The following is an 18,538-nucleotide window of genomic DNA, read 5'->3' as shown; positions in this document are numbered from 1 at the left end:
TGTCCAGTTGGTACAAACTTATAATGAATAATCTCTCTGATATCAAAAAAGTTTAGCTACATCATTGTAACAAGTTTTTGAACTTGTCAGACCGTGTGTGTGTGTGTATACACAGGATGCCAAAAAATGTATACACATTTTAAGAAAGGAAAACTATATTAAAATTGTTATACTCAATATAGACCAATAACAAAAGATGAATACAAGTCACGTTTGACTTCTGCAATTACAAGAGGTGCTCAAAGTGGTTACCATCAGTGTCCAGACACTTCTGATTATGCAGAACTACTGCTTAAGCAACGTTGACCAGTGTCCACTTGTATACATTTTTTTTGGAGATAGATAGATAGATGATAGATAGATAGATAGATAGATAGATAGATAGATAGATAGATAGATAGATAGATAGATCAAAGAAAACAAAACAAAGCTCATATATACAGAGAACAGATTGATGATTGTCAGAAGCAGGGGGCAGTGGGTGGGAGAAATGGGTGAATTATTTTTTGTTTTTATTTTAAATAAATACATTTATTTTTATTAAAGATAAAAACGTTTTAAAAGTGCTTCGATATGTTTAAAAACATGAAATAATGTATAATATAGATTATATTTTAATGAACTTTATTTCCTATTTATAAGTAAAACATTTAGAATATTTTTTACTCTGTAGGAATCATAACAGCTTGTTTTATTTCTCAGACGTCTTTTTTTCTGGTGTTAAATACTACTTATGTACATATAAGAAAATTATCATTTGAAAAGTAACAAGATGTTAACCATATAAACTGCCCAGTATTTTTCGCATCTTTTTATAAAATATTACTTAAAATTTGAATTCAATATTTTAAAAAGTATTTTGAGTTTCAAAACACAGGCTGACACCCCATTCCTTCATGCATTAGAGGAATGCCCATAGAATTAAGCGGTTACCTTATATTGATATACATTGAAAACTCCTGAATAGGCTGCACTAGGATGATCACACATCACCAATATTGTCCCAGTGTAATTTAATTATTAATAGCATGCTTTCAGTATGATCAATTTAGATGATAAGGTGTATGGTTGCTCAAGGCAGTTCTGTATGCAACAAATTTTAGTTGCCGATCTTTGTTCTTCATTGTTAATATTAATGGGTTTACTTTTTATACTCTTAGTTTATCAATGCTTTATTTCAAACCATGTAATATTTAGAGGAAAATCAAATGAAAGTTCTTGCAATCCCCAATGACTCACTGTTTTTCTCTGACTTTCAGGGGAATTAGCCCTTATAATTCTTTGGTCATGAATGCCTGAAGAATTAGTATGAAGTGTTAATTGGATAAAGCTTAATGGTAAACACACCTTGAAAGGCAATATAGAGAGGAAACTGAAGGTCATTATTTTCTAGCAAGTTTTAAAATAATGTGTTCTAAACAATCCAGTTCATATCCATGTGACTTAGAGCAATATTGAGCTGCAGTATATTTAAATAATAATTAATAAAATAAATGAATATAGATGAATTTCTAATAATGTAAAATACAATTCAAAATAAAATTAGATCTGCAGAAGAAAAAAAATAAACAAGTAAGACAAAGCAAATCAAACAACACACTTTTATCCGTATTTTCCTTTCCATACATATTCTCAAGCATATTTTTAGTACCAGTCCAAGTTGGAAATGTATGTTTGCATTTAATTATTCTATATTTCTATTTATTACATATTGTTATACTATTATATTATTATTATATATTATATAAAATTTTCAAAGGTGGGATACTTTTATTCGGTATAGCCCAGAATGACATTTCATGATGAAAAGTACAACACAGTAAAAATCTGTATCTGTTGAAGGGATACAGATTTGCCACCCCAAAATATGCCTTCTGGGTTATTGATTTTTAAGCTGGTTATTAAGGCACAAAAACTAAGGAAGTCTTTGATCTTACCCCTAACTGCTTAAAGAACTTAGATAGAGGACCTACTCCAGGAAGAGAAACGTCATCACAGATAAATATAGTTTACTATTAGGTTGGTGCAAAAGTAATTGCTGTGTTTGCAGTTATTTTCAACCTTTTAAACCGCAATTACTTTTGCACCAAATATAAACTGTGTGATGGAGAGCAACCTAGCAAAGCTCATTTATTCAAAGCACTATCTGTGTCCCATTGTTAAAGATGGCCCAGCAAGCATTTATTTACCAAACATTTGTTTTTCCATCTCCACCTGAATTGCCTTGTAGCCCTTTAAAGTCCCCCCACCCTCACCCCAACCCCCATACACCTTCTCCATAGCTCCAGAATGATGTATAAACCTTTACTGCCCAGTGTGTATTTGGGTCTCTTATTCTGATGGCACTCCCAAATGTACATCCATAATGAATTTTGGACAGTTTCTCCTGTTTATCTGTCTCATGTTAATCTGATAATTATTCCAGTCAGAAGAATTTAGAATTGTGGGAGGAAAATTGTGTGTGTGTGTGTGTGTGTGTGTGTGTGTGTGTGTGCCCCCACATCTTTTAGAATCTCAAGTATGTTTCATATAGTTAAAATATAGCGAAAGGCATTCTAGTTGGGGAAAAAATCCGAAACATCCATGGAGGTTCAAAACGCATTTTGAAAGTGGCTGGGAGAGGGAGCATATTTAAAGCAAATCCCAGCCATCATAAACCTTTACCTATGAATATTTCAATTTTTTTTATGTATCTAATAATAACTTCAGTAAGTAATAATTACCAGCATGTCATTAACATTTAACCAGATTAACAAACTTATGACCATTTTATATTTACATTGCCGCATTTGTCTCAAAAAACTCACTTTATAGTTTTCTTTCAGTCAGAATTTAAACAGTGTATACAAGTAGCATTTAATAGTTATCTATGGTAAGTCCTTTTTATTCTGTAATGATCCACCTTCCATTTTGTATGTCATTGATTGTTTTTAGAGAACTCAGGACAATTTCCTGCAGAAAATTGCTCATTCTGGGCTTGATTTATTGCTTTCTCGTGGTGTAGACTTGTTATTCTGCCCTATGTGTTACCTGTACATTGGTATTTAGATCCAAATGTTTACATGCAAGATCAATTCATCCATTACATGACAATAATGCATTCATGGTGCTTTGCATGCACCATTGCATTAAAATATGAGGTGTTGTTCATGGCTATTTCCTTTTTAGTATAATTGATTAGTTCATTAAATGTCAGTCTTAGTTTTCTTTTATTAATTTATACATACAGATTAGTATTTATTAATGACTGTTGTATAGCTCTATTATTTCATTAGAGCTTACAAAGTTCTGACTTTATTCCTTTTGTGCTTATTGACTAAACTTTTTTAAAGAACTTTTCTTCTCAACTATTTGATCCTACTGGAAAACGATCAATAAAGGAATGGCATGAATGCCTTTTTATCATTTTCATTTATTTATCAGTTTACTGAAATCTGCTAGTACCCTAAGATTGTCAGGAAAGACTAGAATGAGAACGAATTTGATACTTTGGTTTAGTTTCATCCTGAGTCTGTAGTCCTTCAAAAATGAAAAAAAACAAATTAACAAAATTTACACTAATCAGAGGACAATGATGATACCAGTAAGATTCAAAGATATTTTCTTTTCTACACTACACATAAACTACACATGAAATAGAATTATTAACTTTTCAGCGTTGAAGACCTAATGGGTCTGAGTATATTTGTAAAAAAAAAAAAAAAAAATGTTGCTTAGAAGAGAAACAAATTGAAAGAATTGAAAACGAAGGGAAGCTTCCTTATCTCTTCTGTTCAGTCAAAAAGAATCCCTTTCCTTCACATTTAGACTAATGTCAATTATTTAACTAATGTTTTTTGTCAAAATTAACCTTAAAAACTGCTTTTTACATTAAGCAGAAAATAGCAAACTCGGAGGGAGGCAATATTATAGTTCTGTTACTGGAATATAAATTCTAGAGGGCTTTTTCATTTTTTTCTTTTATATATTAATAGCATTTGCTTGGTTTTAGTAGTTGTTCAATAAATACTTGATAACCAAACAAATGATTCTACATAACTGCAATTAAAGTGATCCGATGGTAAAAGCAATTGTATAGTTTTATTTGCACACAAAGAAGGCATTTAACTATAATGGACTAAATCTAGGATGGATTGGATATTCTCTGAGCCCAAAATTAATTAATTGCAAAGAAATAGGTGAGAGATATAATTCCCTATATACAAAGATATGCTCATTCCTAGATATTCAGAAAATACAATAATTTAATGAATTTTATTTTCTCTTTTGGTACTTAGTATTATTGTAAAATACTGTTACATTCAGATTAGTGTTTTTTATTTTCTTTAATTATAGGAAAAGCTTGTAAAATTCTATTCATGCCCAACTTTAAATAACATTTAATTCTCCATCATGTGTACTATCAATTTGGTAGCCTTTGACATTTGGTAGGAAATCTCTAGGCTTAAAAATGTCTGTACCTAATATTAACCTTCTCTAACCACTGATTATCAATTTCCCATTTCTGAAGTAGTAAATGTCTTATAATCCCTTTTTATGGGAAAGATGGTTACATTTAAGAGGTGCAGTTTTATTCTATATATGTAGCAATATGGCAGGCTTTTTAACTTTTATATTGCACACACTTTATTTTTGCTGTTTTTATTGTTTGTTGAACTTTTTTGTATATTTTGTTTTGTTTAAGATAAAGACAATCTCTTAACCTTAAACAAATATTCCAGAGAACTAAAAAGCTAAGGAGACAGTCTTTGGCAAACTTAAGCATATGTGTATACATACACACACACACACACACACACACACACACACACACACACATATATGTATATTTTGGGTTTTTTATTAGAATTAAAAACGATGTATATCATATACATATATATCACATATATATGATATATCATATATATCACATATATATCATATATATGTGATATATATATATATATATCATGTATATATCTTTTAAAACTTTTTTAGCAAAGTATGATAAATATAACAAGCTGCTTCTAATGAGTATATTTGGAAATTTCTCTGAAAGCTTACTTTACAAAATTTTCTACACTTTTCCACGGGCCAGTTAGAGAGAAGGTATTCAGTAGAGATTTCATTAAATACATTGACATTGAGTTTGCCAGATTTCTATTTTAAAAGAGCATTTTTTAAGTACTAAGAGCAAAATAATTGTTTTAGAGGGTTACTAAAGGGTTAATAATAACAATAGTTATCATTGTGCAGAATTTATGAGAACCACCAATGTCACTTACACAAATCTAGTAGGCACCTCAGTCAACATCCCTGGTCTGGATTAATTTTAAGCATAAAGTCACTCACAAAATTATTTGCAGAGGTATAATGGCTTCCTTAATTGATAATGAGAAAAATTGTTCAGGATATCTGAAGGTCCAAGTTTCACACAGGTCCAAATATATCTAGTCTTCAGTAATCTCAGGTAAAATGAAGATGGTAACCTTTACTTTGAGGGTAAACATTTTCAACTGAGGAAAATTTAGAATTCAGTATAGAATCTAGTTTTTAAAAGATCAATAGCACAATATTAATATTTTGTGTAAGAAGCAATTAGTGGTATTTTATATATGTGCAAGGAATTTTGTCTGTTGGAGTGACATTCGTAACGTCAGTTTGAAGAGTGTAATCAAGTGATTTGTAATTTTAATTTTGAGTTGAAATCCCACAAAGTTTGTACAGTCGGACAGCATTTAGTGAATTTGAATTCCCTCATATTTGTGTGTCTGTTATTAAACATTAAGAACTATTTATTATTCACAAAACTTGTTTGATAAGTCAGACAATTAAAGTACTTATGAAGGGAATCAATTATATTAAATTTTAAAATGCAGTTAAAATATTTGAAGATGTTTAATTAAGTTTGTAAATGGGATCAGACATTGCTCAAAACCAACAAAAAGTGATTGTTAATTCTCTCTAAATGTATAAACAAAATAAAATCTGAATACTGAACTTAAAGACTTAAAAAATTTTTGCAATAACTTTAATAATTTAAATCTTAGTATTAACAACCAAAGTGAACCTTTAAATAGTCTTTATATGATTTTACATTTTTTTGTGAAAGGAACATACAACATGAGATGTTTCCTCTTAAATTTTTAAATGTACAATACACTATAATTGATTATAGGTACAATGTTGTATAGCGGATCTCTACAACTTATTCTTCTTGCTTCACAAAACTTTAAAACTGTTAATTAGCAACTCCCCATTTCCTCCTTTCCCCAGATCCTGGTGACCACCATTCTACTATTTGATTCTACTCATTTGACTATTTTAGGTATATTATACGAGTGAAATGGCACACAGTGTTTGTTTCTCTGTGACTGGCCTATTTCCCTTAGCATAATGTTCTCAAAGTTCATCCATGATGTCACATATTAAAAAATTTATTTTGTTGTTGTTTTTATAAGGCCAAATAGTATTCCACTGTTCATATATACTAAATTTCTGTTTATAGAGTTTCTTGTCAATGATTCTGTAACACAGAGGAAAGATTCATGTAGCTGAGATATACATACATACGTGTGTGCGTGTGTGTGTGTGTGTGTGTGTGTGTGTGTGTGTATAAAATCTTGATTCTTTCCTACTTTGAGAATTTCCCACTCTTACCAAATTTGATTATAGCACTGGAATTTGAAATTCTCTGGCTGAGATATATATTTTTTTCATATTCAAAGGCATTTGAGCTAGATGGTATCCTATTATATATAAGTATATTTTCTAACCAATTGTAAAGACTTTGAACTTTATATACTCTTAAATTAGTTTATGTTCATTAGGTGCATCTCTTACAGAAATTTAAAACAATCTGTTTGAATTTTGGCTATCTTATGGATTTGTCAAACAGTGGCCCAATTTATAATGGTAGTACTACTAACAGAAGAGGCAATCGTTTCTATGTGTTATTAAACATTTAAAACTGTCCACTAAATTTCAGACTACTGTTTGATGTAAAAACACGGTTCCTTTTACTTAAAGCTGTGCCTATCTCTAGGCAATATGTTCTACAGTTTATGTTCAGGTCATATGCATTTTCTTCCATGTTTGTAAAGATAAGTTGCATTTGGGGGTATTTCTCTACTTTGAACTGATTTGAAACCATATATGTGTCATCAATTGAATTTTTATACTACAGGGATTCTCTTAGTGCAAGAACTTCTTCAGACCTGGGTATAATATATCTTGAGATAAATCACTGAAACTTAGAATAGAAAGACCAGAAAAGAAAAGGGGAAATTGAAGGAATTAGACTTTTTTTTAATAACATCCTCTATATGTCATGCACTAAACTAAATACTTGATACATTTATCTTATTTAATTTTCGTAGCAATGTTTTATGGAGGATATTATGATATGTATGGTGCAGATTAAAAAACTGAGTTAGGTTTGTTTCCAAGCTAGTGTGCTTTCTACTGGTGCCACACCATTGCAGCGCTTTGGAAATGACCTATAGTAAACAGAGGATGCAACTTAGTCCTAGAGAGGTAAAACGTCTTTCACAGATTCATTTTCTGTCAAGAGCACACTCCAGTGTTCTTGGGATTGTGTAATACTTTTTGCTTTCTGTCACACTGACCCTTTCACCCTCTCAATCTATTTTTTTCTTAGTATTTTTTTTTAATTAATAGTCATCTATATTTAAACATTTTCTTAAGCAAAAAAACCTTGCTAAACAAAAAAGACTGTTATTGAACAATAGTAGCTTTCCCCACAGTCTGAAATAAATAATTCCTAAATTTATATTAATTTGGTGTAGAGATAAAAAACATGCTTAGTAGATTAAATATCAGCTATATTTAGTGAACATCCCAGGGAACACTGGAATAAAGTTCTGTTAATATCATCCTCTACATTAAATAAACTGCAATGGGAATATTAAGTGAAGGTTTATCTTGGATAAGGTTCTTTCATGTGTGGTGTCTTTACATTTAAATTGTTTTATCAAAACATGTGGGATAGATATGTTGTCAATTATTTTTTTAAAGGCATCTGTGTTTTATTAAAGATCACCCAGTTCAGTATGCCCAAAAATTGAGCTACCATTAGATAAAATTAAAAACACTTAAAATTGGTAACTTTATAACATGAACATAATTATGACCTATGGTTTTGTCTGGTCACTATTGTAGAATTCTGAGTCTTTTGAATTTTTAATAGTACATTTAATGAACTTGTGGTTGTTTATACAATGATCTTAATCCGAAGTACTATAGTTCCTGAAATTTAAGCTGGCTTTGAGTAAACGTCAAGTTATTAGACATATCCACTAGAAACACCTGAAATGTTAACACTATGACATGTTATTTCATAGCATAGTGGGAAACTTTTATTTACATCATACTAAAAACATCTCCCACAATGTATTTTCTTAATTCTCTAAGATATTTATCTTTGACTTTTTTGTTTGCTTGTTTTGTTTTGATATGGGTCTGAGAATGGATCTACAACTACAATATCCCAGATAACCTGTTTAGAATTAATTTTCATTTTTTAATTTACTTTTTTTTATTTTTTATTGGGGAGTATTGGGGAACAGTGTGTTTTTCCAGGGCCCATCAGCTCTAAGTCAAGTCGTTTTCCTTCAGTGTAGTTGTGGAGGGCACAGCTCAGTTCAAAGTCCAGTCACCACTTTCAATCTTAGATGCAGGGGTTGCAGCCCACCATCCCATGCGGGAATTGAACCGGCAACCTTGTTGTTAAGAGCTTGCACTCTAATCAATTGAGCCATCCAGCCACCCCCAAGATTTACTTTGTTTTTAAGGAAGGGAATTTTTTAAGCATTTTATATGGTTATGAAAAACAAAAACAAAAACAACAAAAAAACTGCTGCTCTCTCTATTCAATATCTCTAACTGATGACAATGAAATATATATATTAAGGACAGTATGTGAGATTGAGTATCTAAATTCTTTATATTCCTTATAAAATTTTATTACTTATGAGTATTGAAAAGTTACTGGAAAATCATTCAACATTGCTGAGCTTCACTTGGTTATCCTGAACTTAGTAATATTGTAAAAGAAGCATAAAATAGCAAGATGAGAAAAAATAGAGGTTAAAAATAGAACAATAGTAAAAACTACAGCACAGGGTATTAATCGTGTTGAATCGTGTGAGTTTCTGACAGCTAATAAACCAATGATAGATGTGATCTCCAAAATTGCATGTGTATCATGAGCTGAACCCTCAGTCTAATGCACGGTCATTGGATTTTACAGTCTCATAAGCTTCCGGTACTTTGCCTGGCACATCAAAACAATTGCTTAATGTGTAATAAATTCTACAGCTAGCCATCTGCTTACCCTGTTGACCTTTCAAATTTTATAAAAACCCAAGACCATAATTACTCACTCCATGAACCATAAGATTTTTGGAATATGCTATATTTCAGAGTTACTCTATCTTTTTATGCAACCAAAGAGATTTAACGTATTGGACAATATTTGGCAGCAACATGCTTTTTCCAATGAAATGGTTATGAGAGCAATCACTAGAGTTAATAAGATTTAGGCTATTTTTATCCACTATATATTTGGGTATGTTTATTTAAACTAACATGTCCTAATTGTAGGATTCTTAAACTAAACAGTAATACAAACTACAGTATACAACAACTCTAAAAATAGTTAAGAAACCAGAAAAAAATATTCCAAAATGTTTATTTTCATTGATGATATACAACTTTATATTTGCATGAATAGACTATTGTTTTTACATTTGTGATTTAGTCCTTGAGCAACTTACTTAATCATGTGTTGGAGAAATTCTCTTTGAAAAGGCATAACGATATATTATGAGCTTTTAAAGAAAACTTTATAGACAACTCCATTTATGGGATTATAAACTCTTAGAGCCAGAATTAGAAATCTGAGACAGCAACGGATCATGTAACTCACTCAAGTTCTCATAGCTAGTTAGTGGCAGAGTTGGGGAAAATACCAGAGCTTCTAATCCCTTGTTGAAAATTCCTACTATGTCCTGAGAATAACCCAGCTCTTAGCTTTCAGAAGATGATGGGGAGGGGGCAGACAGAAGTTTAATTAATAGAAATCTAGGTGCTAAAGGCCTTTAGCCTTTAATAATTTCCCCAAGAATCTACTTTCATCAAGCCATGTATGACTGTCATATATTTTGATAGAACATTGTGGGGTCCTGATAGCATCAGAGATAGTGAGGCCTTATTCACTCCAGACACAACCCTTCCCCAACTTCTTTCTTCTCTTTTATCTTCTTCTTCCAGAAGAGCCATGACACTTCTTCTCTTATCTTAAGCAATGCAGTTCTGTCACATTCTGGTTCCCTAAGAATTTATTTTTTTTAAAGGAAGCTTATAAAGAATTTCTTCTAAACAAATATAATACTTGGCTCCAAGGATATGACAGGGAAGTGATTAAATTTTGAGGGATCTGAAATCAAACAGCTTAGGTTCAAATTCTGGTTTCACCACTTACTAACTCTGTTATAAGGAACATCTCTATGGTGGCTTGCCTTTGGACTCTGTAAAAGAATGATAATAATTGTTTATAATCTTGTATTCTAAATATTAAAACTTCATATTTACCTGCTGCAGTAACATCTCCACAAACAAACTCTGAGCACCCTACTCAGGTGATCAGGTGCATCAGTGTGATAAGGCTGGCCCCTAGCACAAGTTTCCCTTCTTGCCCTCACCTGTGACCTATTGACATTCAGATGCACCAATGAAATCCCCAAAAGTGCCTTTTGCTTATGTCTTCCACCCTGAACCCCAATAAAGGCACTTGCCTACATGTTCTGAAGCACACTCCCTTGGCATTACCCCCAAGTGACCCCCTTGTGGAATGCACTGACTCTTTCTAGGATATGTGAATATAATAAACTGTGTTAACCTACATCTTTCACATGTCCCCTCTTGGTGTTATGACTAACTGACCTTTTCATGAAAGAATATAAAACAAACTTTATAGGATATATACTATAAACTTCATGCATTCTCATTTAATCCTTTCACATACTTAAAAGTGGATATTTTATTAAAATAATTTTAATTACTTTATTATTAAAGACTATTAGCATGAAAACTGTTTTTACGTGATTACAAAAGTGATGCTTTTTCTCAAAGAATGCCACGTATGTAAAAAGGATAGACACTATTTATTGAACACCTACTATATGTTTTGCAAGATATAAACAAAAAATTATTTCACTAAAATTTAAGTACTGTTTTTGTGACATTTAAGTATTGTTAAGTGTTGTTTTTGTGACATTTTCCAAGTAGTGATGCATTGTCACCAATGAATTACATACACCAAAGAATAGGCCAATTTATATAACATTTCTATATTATTAGTTTTGGCTTAGGAGATCAAATGTACAGACTGAGGTTGATCTTTAAAGTATCTGTAAATTGGTCTAGGTTGATGCATGAAAGGCACACAAGAGATAACCCATCAATTTTTCACCCACTACTTTATGTTCTATCTATATTATGTATTGAAAAGTCTCCAGTGAGATTTGCAAAGATGTGATCATGACTCAGCCTATTCCAAAACTGAAATTACGCAATGTGGTATTCTTTCCTCCCTTTCTTTCTTCCTCTCTTTTGCTCTCGCCCTCTTTATTTTAATCAAAGTTTCTTTACTCAAGGAAAGCTTTGAACAAATTTTTGGAGATTGAGAACATAACATTTCTTCCACCTTCTCAAGCAATTCTAATTCTGTCAATCATTACATTTATTTCAAAAATTTTAAAGAAAATTTATTAAAACTTAGCATGAAAGTGAACAATCTCCAGGGAACTTCATATATTTAATCTATTATCGTAAGATAGTTTCTCATAGAATTATAAGATGTGAACCATATTCTGAATTGATATGGTATGTTATTTATCTTTTGAAGAAAAATGGCTTCTTTACAAAGCTATGTTTCAATTGTAGTTGGCTGTGGCCTCCAAAATATGAAAAAAAAATTGTAAATTGCTTGCAAAGATTTATAATAATTTTTCACAGCAAAGGGAAACACAATTTAATTGAAGATGTGGAGCAAAACTGAGGAAATCATTTATATTTCAACAACTAAAGAAAATGGGTTAAATTAGTGCTCATTACCATTTTCCAATTAACATGCCACCCCCCCTCCACATACACACATGCACACACACACACACACACACACACACACACGCAGAATATACATGGTGACATGTAAACCTAGCACTACCTTCTGTTTTTGTTCAAATCGTGATCCAAAGAATAAAGAACTGGATATTATCAGGCAATGTACTTGGACAAACACTATATGCTGTATTACTGCTACTTTCATGTTTTAATATTTTTTCATTTAATTAAAGATTCTCACTACTTTTGTGTAATATACAAGGCTAAGAGAAGTATACAACCTATTGTTCTTGACAGGATTTGCCGTGGCCAAGGAAGTCATCCACTGCATACTTGCCAAGTATCAACTTAGAACTCAGAGAATGCATCATCTTTTGAGAAAAAGGAACTCTGGGCTGTAATACAGTATCCAGTTGTGTTCAGAGAAACTCAGAAATCATCACTAAAAATAGCTTAACTTCATTTTCATGTAAATGAACATGTTCTACTTCTGATTACTTTAATATTCCACAATTACAGCAAAGCCATGGAGAGAAGGCACTGCAATGAGCTCTAACCAGGCATAAAATAATTCATTTTCCAATCAAGCTATACAAGACAGGAAAGTAGAAGGAGGTAAATTCACATCCTTCTATTGTTTTTTTGCTACATCACGTGAGGAAGAAAATATAAAGTAAATCCATCTGCAAATAAATAGCCCACATTTATGCATAATATCTGTCAAATGCGAAGCCTAAACATCATACTGAGAAATTATTTTCCTTTAACATGCCATCATACAAACAAGCATTATATGATGTTACCACACGGTAAAACAGTAAAATGTATGAATCCCCTTTACAAGAGAAAGCTGTCTAAATGTTTGAACCGAATACTATAATTTATTAGAATTTGGTGTACTAAACTTTTGCTTTGACATTTTATATATTTCCATATAAGTCCTTTAAAAAGTACATATCTGTTTCTGCCTCTCATAATACCCAAAATATTTGGGATAGTTGGTATCTGTTAGTTTCATTCATTCAATTATCCATTCACTGATTCATTTATTCAATTTTCCATATTAACTATGTGTGCAAAAGAGCAAGAACTGTTTCAAGCAACATAAATGTAATTATAAATTGTTTATATCTTTCTAGTGCTTTGAACAAGCTCATCAAAGGTGTCCTTAAATCCATAATTATGATAATACAGGGATTTCCCTCAACTTTATAGTTTAAATGAGAGCATAATGAACAAAGGGAAGAAAATATTATATGTTGGAACAATATACTATGTGATTTCAGTATCTTATATCAACATGCCAGCAACCTCACTACTTAGAGTTTTCATTTTTAAATCAAGAAACTAAACCACCAAAAAATAACTCAACTATTACTATTTCAGGCATTGTTGTTTGTTTAGTACTAACTACCAGTAGTGCTTCATGAGAATCTTTGAATATATTATTATTTTTCCAGATTAGAATGATCTTTCTCTAGACCTTTCTAAGGCTTATACCCTTCTTATTTTACTTAAGGCTGAGGAAATGTTCTTTTTGACCATCCTATCTTAAATAGCCTTTATATTCAACTTCCTTACTTTCTATATTATTATTTTAATCTTTTCTTCATATAACTTATCACTAGAGTAAATTATAATAAATACTTGTTTTCTTGTTGCTATCAGCCTTTCACTAGCATGTAAGTTAAACAAGAGTAAAACCATGTTGATTTTTTCTGAAAGCTCTCCAGTGCCTTGAATAGGATGGAGCATACCGTGTTTCCCTGAAAATAAGACCTACCCTGAAAATAAGCCCCAGTCAAGATCATTAGCCAGATGGACGCATTTAGTACGTTATGACAATGTTCCAGAAGAAGATGACATGACTGTATTTGAATAAATGTAGATTGTTGTACATGAAAAAAATAAAATATCCCCTGAAAATATGCCCTGATGCATCTTTTGGAGCAAAAATTAATATAAGACCCGGTCTTATTTTTGGGGAAACACAGTATTAAAATACAAAATTCATATTAATTATTTGTTGTATAAATAAACAAACAGGTAAATCGATACCTGGAAAATAATAACAAAAAAATCTGAAGAGATGATATTTATCTGGAAAGACACAAGAGAAAGATAAACAATTAGATTCAGGAAATAAAAGACTCTACACAGTGGGATCTCAGCAGATGCAGACACATTTCTCAAGGCCTGCTCTTTCTGAGGCCAAAAGATGGCTTCTTTCTCCTCATTTGATATTTCAAATTCCTGTTAGAAGCTGATTGGTTCAATCATATCAAGTAACTACACCTGGATTAAATCACTGTGTCCAGTGTGGCAGAATCACACAATATAGGTCCTATCACTTATGGTACACTTTTGCATTTTGTTGCCATTCCCGAAGGTAAGAGAAAGCTGGGAGCTCGGCAGGCAACTAAAGAGAAGACTACCACTTAATTATAATCATAAGAAATAAATAGACCTATAAAATGTCTCTGTTTACAATAGTTCTTCTCATCTTCCAGTAATGAAATAGTTTACACTTCAGCTAGATATTAACTTAACATTTTATTTTTTATTTAAAAGTCATTTTCCTTTATTAGTTTGTAAGATAAAAACAATTTATTTTGGGGGTATTTCTTTTTTTATTTTATGTCATAGTGTTCATTCTCTAAATGTGAAGTGCCAATAATCGTCATTTATTTTATTAGTTTCAGGTGCACAAAACAAAGTAATACTTAGATGTTTATCATTTATATCCATCACACTGTGTCAACCTCCCTCCCCCCATCCACTATCCCTCTCACATCGCACACAGCCATTACATTTCCACTGTCTCTATTCCTAATGCTGTACTCTGGTTCATGTAAATATATATATATATATATATATATATATATATATATGTATAATCTTGTAGTTGACATTCATTATTGTTCAGCTTCAGCTTCAGGTGTACAGTGCAGTAATCAGGCATCTACATTATCCCAGAGGTGGTCTCCTGAATGAGACAAGTGTCCATTGGATATCCTACAAAACCTTTACAACTTTAGTAACCCTGTGGCAATCTTTTGGTTACTGACTGCTTTCTATTCCCCTCACGTTCTCCCTTATCTCCACCCCCTCTTCCAATCTAGCAACCGTCAGTTTCTCCTCTATGTCTCTGAAACTGTTTCTGATTAGTTCATTCACTTATTCTCTTCTTTAGATCCCACATATAAGTGAGATCATATTTGTCTTTCTCTGTCTGACTTATTTCACTTAACATAATGTTCTCTAGGTCTATCCATGTTGTTGCAAATGGTAAGATTTCTTTCTTCTTTATGGCTGCGTAATACTCCATTGTATAAATAGAGTATTCTTAATCCAGTCGTCTACCGATGGGCATTTCGGTTTCCATGTCTTGGCTATTGTGTATAGTGCTGCAATGACCATAGGAGTGCATAAATTTTTTTAAATTAGAGTTTTGGATTTCTCCAGGTAGATACCTAGGAGTGGAATTGCTGGATCATTAGGTAGTTCCATTTTCAGATTTTTGAGATACCTCAATACTGTTTTCTATAGTGGCTGTACCAATCTGCAATCCCACCAACAGTATATAAGGGTTCCCTTTTCTCCACATCCTCGCCAGCACTTGTTTGTTGATTTATTGATGATAGCCATTTTGACTGGGGTGAGGTGCTATCTCATTGTGTTTTTGTGTGTTTTTTTAATTTATTGGGGTGACAATTGTTAGTAAAATTACATAGATTTTAAGTGTAAAGTTCTGTATTACATCATCTATCCCATTGTGTGTTCACCACCCAGAGTCAGTTCTCCTTCCATCACCATGTATTTGATCCCCTGTACCCTCATTTCCCACCCCCCACATCATTGTGGTTTTTATTTGCATTTCTCTGATGGTTAGTGAGGTTGAGCATTTTTTTATTTGTCTGTTTGCCATCTGTATGTCTTTTTAGAAAAAAAATGTCTCTTCATGTCCTCTGCCCATTTTTCAATTGGGTTGTTTGGTTTTTTGGAGTTGAGTTGAGTGAGTTTTTTATAAATTTGTGATATTAACCCCTTATCGGATATATCATTGGCAAATATCTTTTCCCATTCAGTAGGGTCCCTTTTTGTTTTGTTGATGGTTCCCTTTGCTGTGAAAAAACTTTTTAGTTTGATGTAATCACACATGTTTATTTTTTCTCTTACTTCCCTTGTGTGAGGGGATATATCAGTAAAAATCTTACTCCGGGTAATGTCTGTAAAGTTTCTTCCTATATTTTCTCCTAGGAATTTTATGGTTTCAGGTCTTACATTTAAGTCTTTAAGCCATTTTGAATTTATTTTTGTATATGGTGTAAGGAGGTGGTCCAGCTTCATTTTTTTGCATGTGTCTGGCCAGTTTCCCAGCACCATTTATTGAATAGAATGTCTTTACTATAAATTCTTGCTTCCATTGTCATAGATTAAATGACCATATAGGCATGGATTTATTTCTGGGCTCTCTATTCTGTTCCACTGATCTATGTGTCTGTTTTTATGCCAGTACCATGCTGTTTTGATTACTGTAGCCTTGTAGTATAATTTGATGTTAGGTATCATTATACCTCCCACTTTGTTCTTATTTCTCAAGATTGCCGAGGCTATCCGGGGTCTTCTATGGTTCCATATAAATTTTTAGGGTTATATGTTCTATTTCTGTAAAAACATCGTTGGTAGCTTGATAGGAATTGCGTTGAATGTGTTTATTGCCTTAGGCAGTATGGACATTTTAACTATATTAATTCTTCCTATCCATGAACATGGTATATGTTTCCATCTATTTGTATCTTCTTTCATTTCTTTCTTCAGTGTCTTATAATTTTCTGAGTACAGATCTTTTACTTCTTTGGTTAAATTTATTCCCAGGTATTTTATAGTCTTTGAAGCAATTGTAAATGGGATTGCTTTTTTAATTTCTCCTTCTGATGCTTTATTATTGGTATATACAAATGCAACTGATTTCTGAGTATTAATTTTGTATCCTGCTACTTTACTAAATTCATCTATCAGCTCTAATAGTTTCTTGGTGGAGTCTTTAGGGTTCTGTATATATAGTATCATGTCATCTGCATATAATGACAATTTTACTTCCTCCTTACTGATTTGGATGCCTTTTATTTCTTTTTCTTGTCTGATTGCTGTGGCTAGAACTTCCAGCACTGTGTTGAATAGAAGTGGAAAAAAGTGTGCAACCTTGCCTAACCTAACAATTTTCTTGATTAATATATCTTTATTCTAGGTAATTTGCATACTAATCATTTGTTGCTTAGTCAAAATTCATTCAGATTAAGTAAATTTGTTTTATTACATCAAAAATTTGAAGGAAGTGAATATTATTGAAAGAGAATTAAATGTATATTTTAGTACATTGTATTGCTTTGAAGAGAGAGAGAAAAACAGCTTTAGATAATACAAGGTTAATATAAAAAGTTCAACATCAAATGTCTTTCATAAGATAGAAGGGATATGTGAAATTTTTTTTTTTTGTCTTGTTTTTAAATGTATTGAACTAAAATAGTTCACACACTCTTGGCATCATTGTTTGAGAGTATTATTTTCTCCATATTCTTTCCTGCATGGCGACTTAACATTTAATGTACAGTATTGGAAAACTACTTATTTTGAATTTTGCAAAAATTTAGCCAGTTTAGTTTTACTGTATAGCTCAACCTGTAGTTTTACTGTAAAATTTTATAAAATATAAAATGACTGTTGAAATATTATTGAAAATTGAAACAGACAGCACACACAGTTACATTGAAATGGGTGATGGTATGGGATAAAAAAAATTGGATAGAAATGGGTTTGAATCTCTGCCCTATCTGAGTGAGATTAGGCCTGGAAAATCCTAGCCCCATAACCAGGTATTATTTAATCCTCTGAATCTTGAAACATTTATGTATAAAATGACAATAATAATTAGTTCACAGTGATATTTTAAAATTCTGTGAGATTATATATTGAAAATGCCCCCCAAAATGTGTAAAATACTGTTTAACAAATTACAAACAAAACTTATATGTAATTACTTGTATGTAACTGAATATCCTGCAACCACTAAAAATAATGTAGAATATCGTTATGAAAAAAAAACAAAACTGTGTACACAACTTAAGAAAGGAAAAACTGTATTAAAATTGTAATACTCAGTATATACCAATAACAAAAGATGAATACAAGTCATGTTTCACTTCTATAATTACGAGGGGTGCTCAAAGTGGATACCATCAACATCCAGACACCTCTGATTATGGTGAACTACTGCTTGAGCAACATTGACCAAAGTGTCCACTTACATATATTTTTTGGCACGCCTGGTGTATATACATATATATGCATGCATATATGTGTGTGTATATATATGCATATACATACACATATATACATATATATGTGTGTG

This window comes from Rhinolophus sinicus, linkage group LG01 (genome assembly GCF_036562045.2).
Source record: "Rhinolophus sinicus isolate RSC01 linkage group LG01, ASM3656204v1, whole genome shotgun sequence".
Taxonomy (NCBI): Eukaryota; Metazoa; Chordata; class Mammalia; order Chiroptera; family Rhinolophidae; genus Rhinolophus; species Rhinolophus sinicus.
This window is presented reverse-complemented; position numbering follows the sequence as displayed.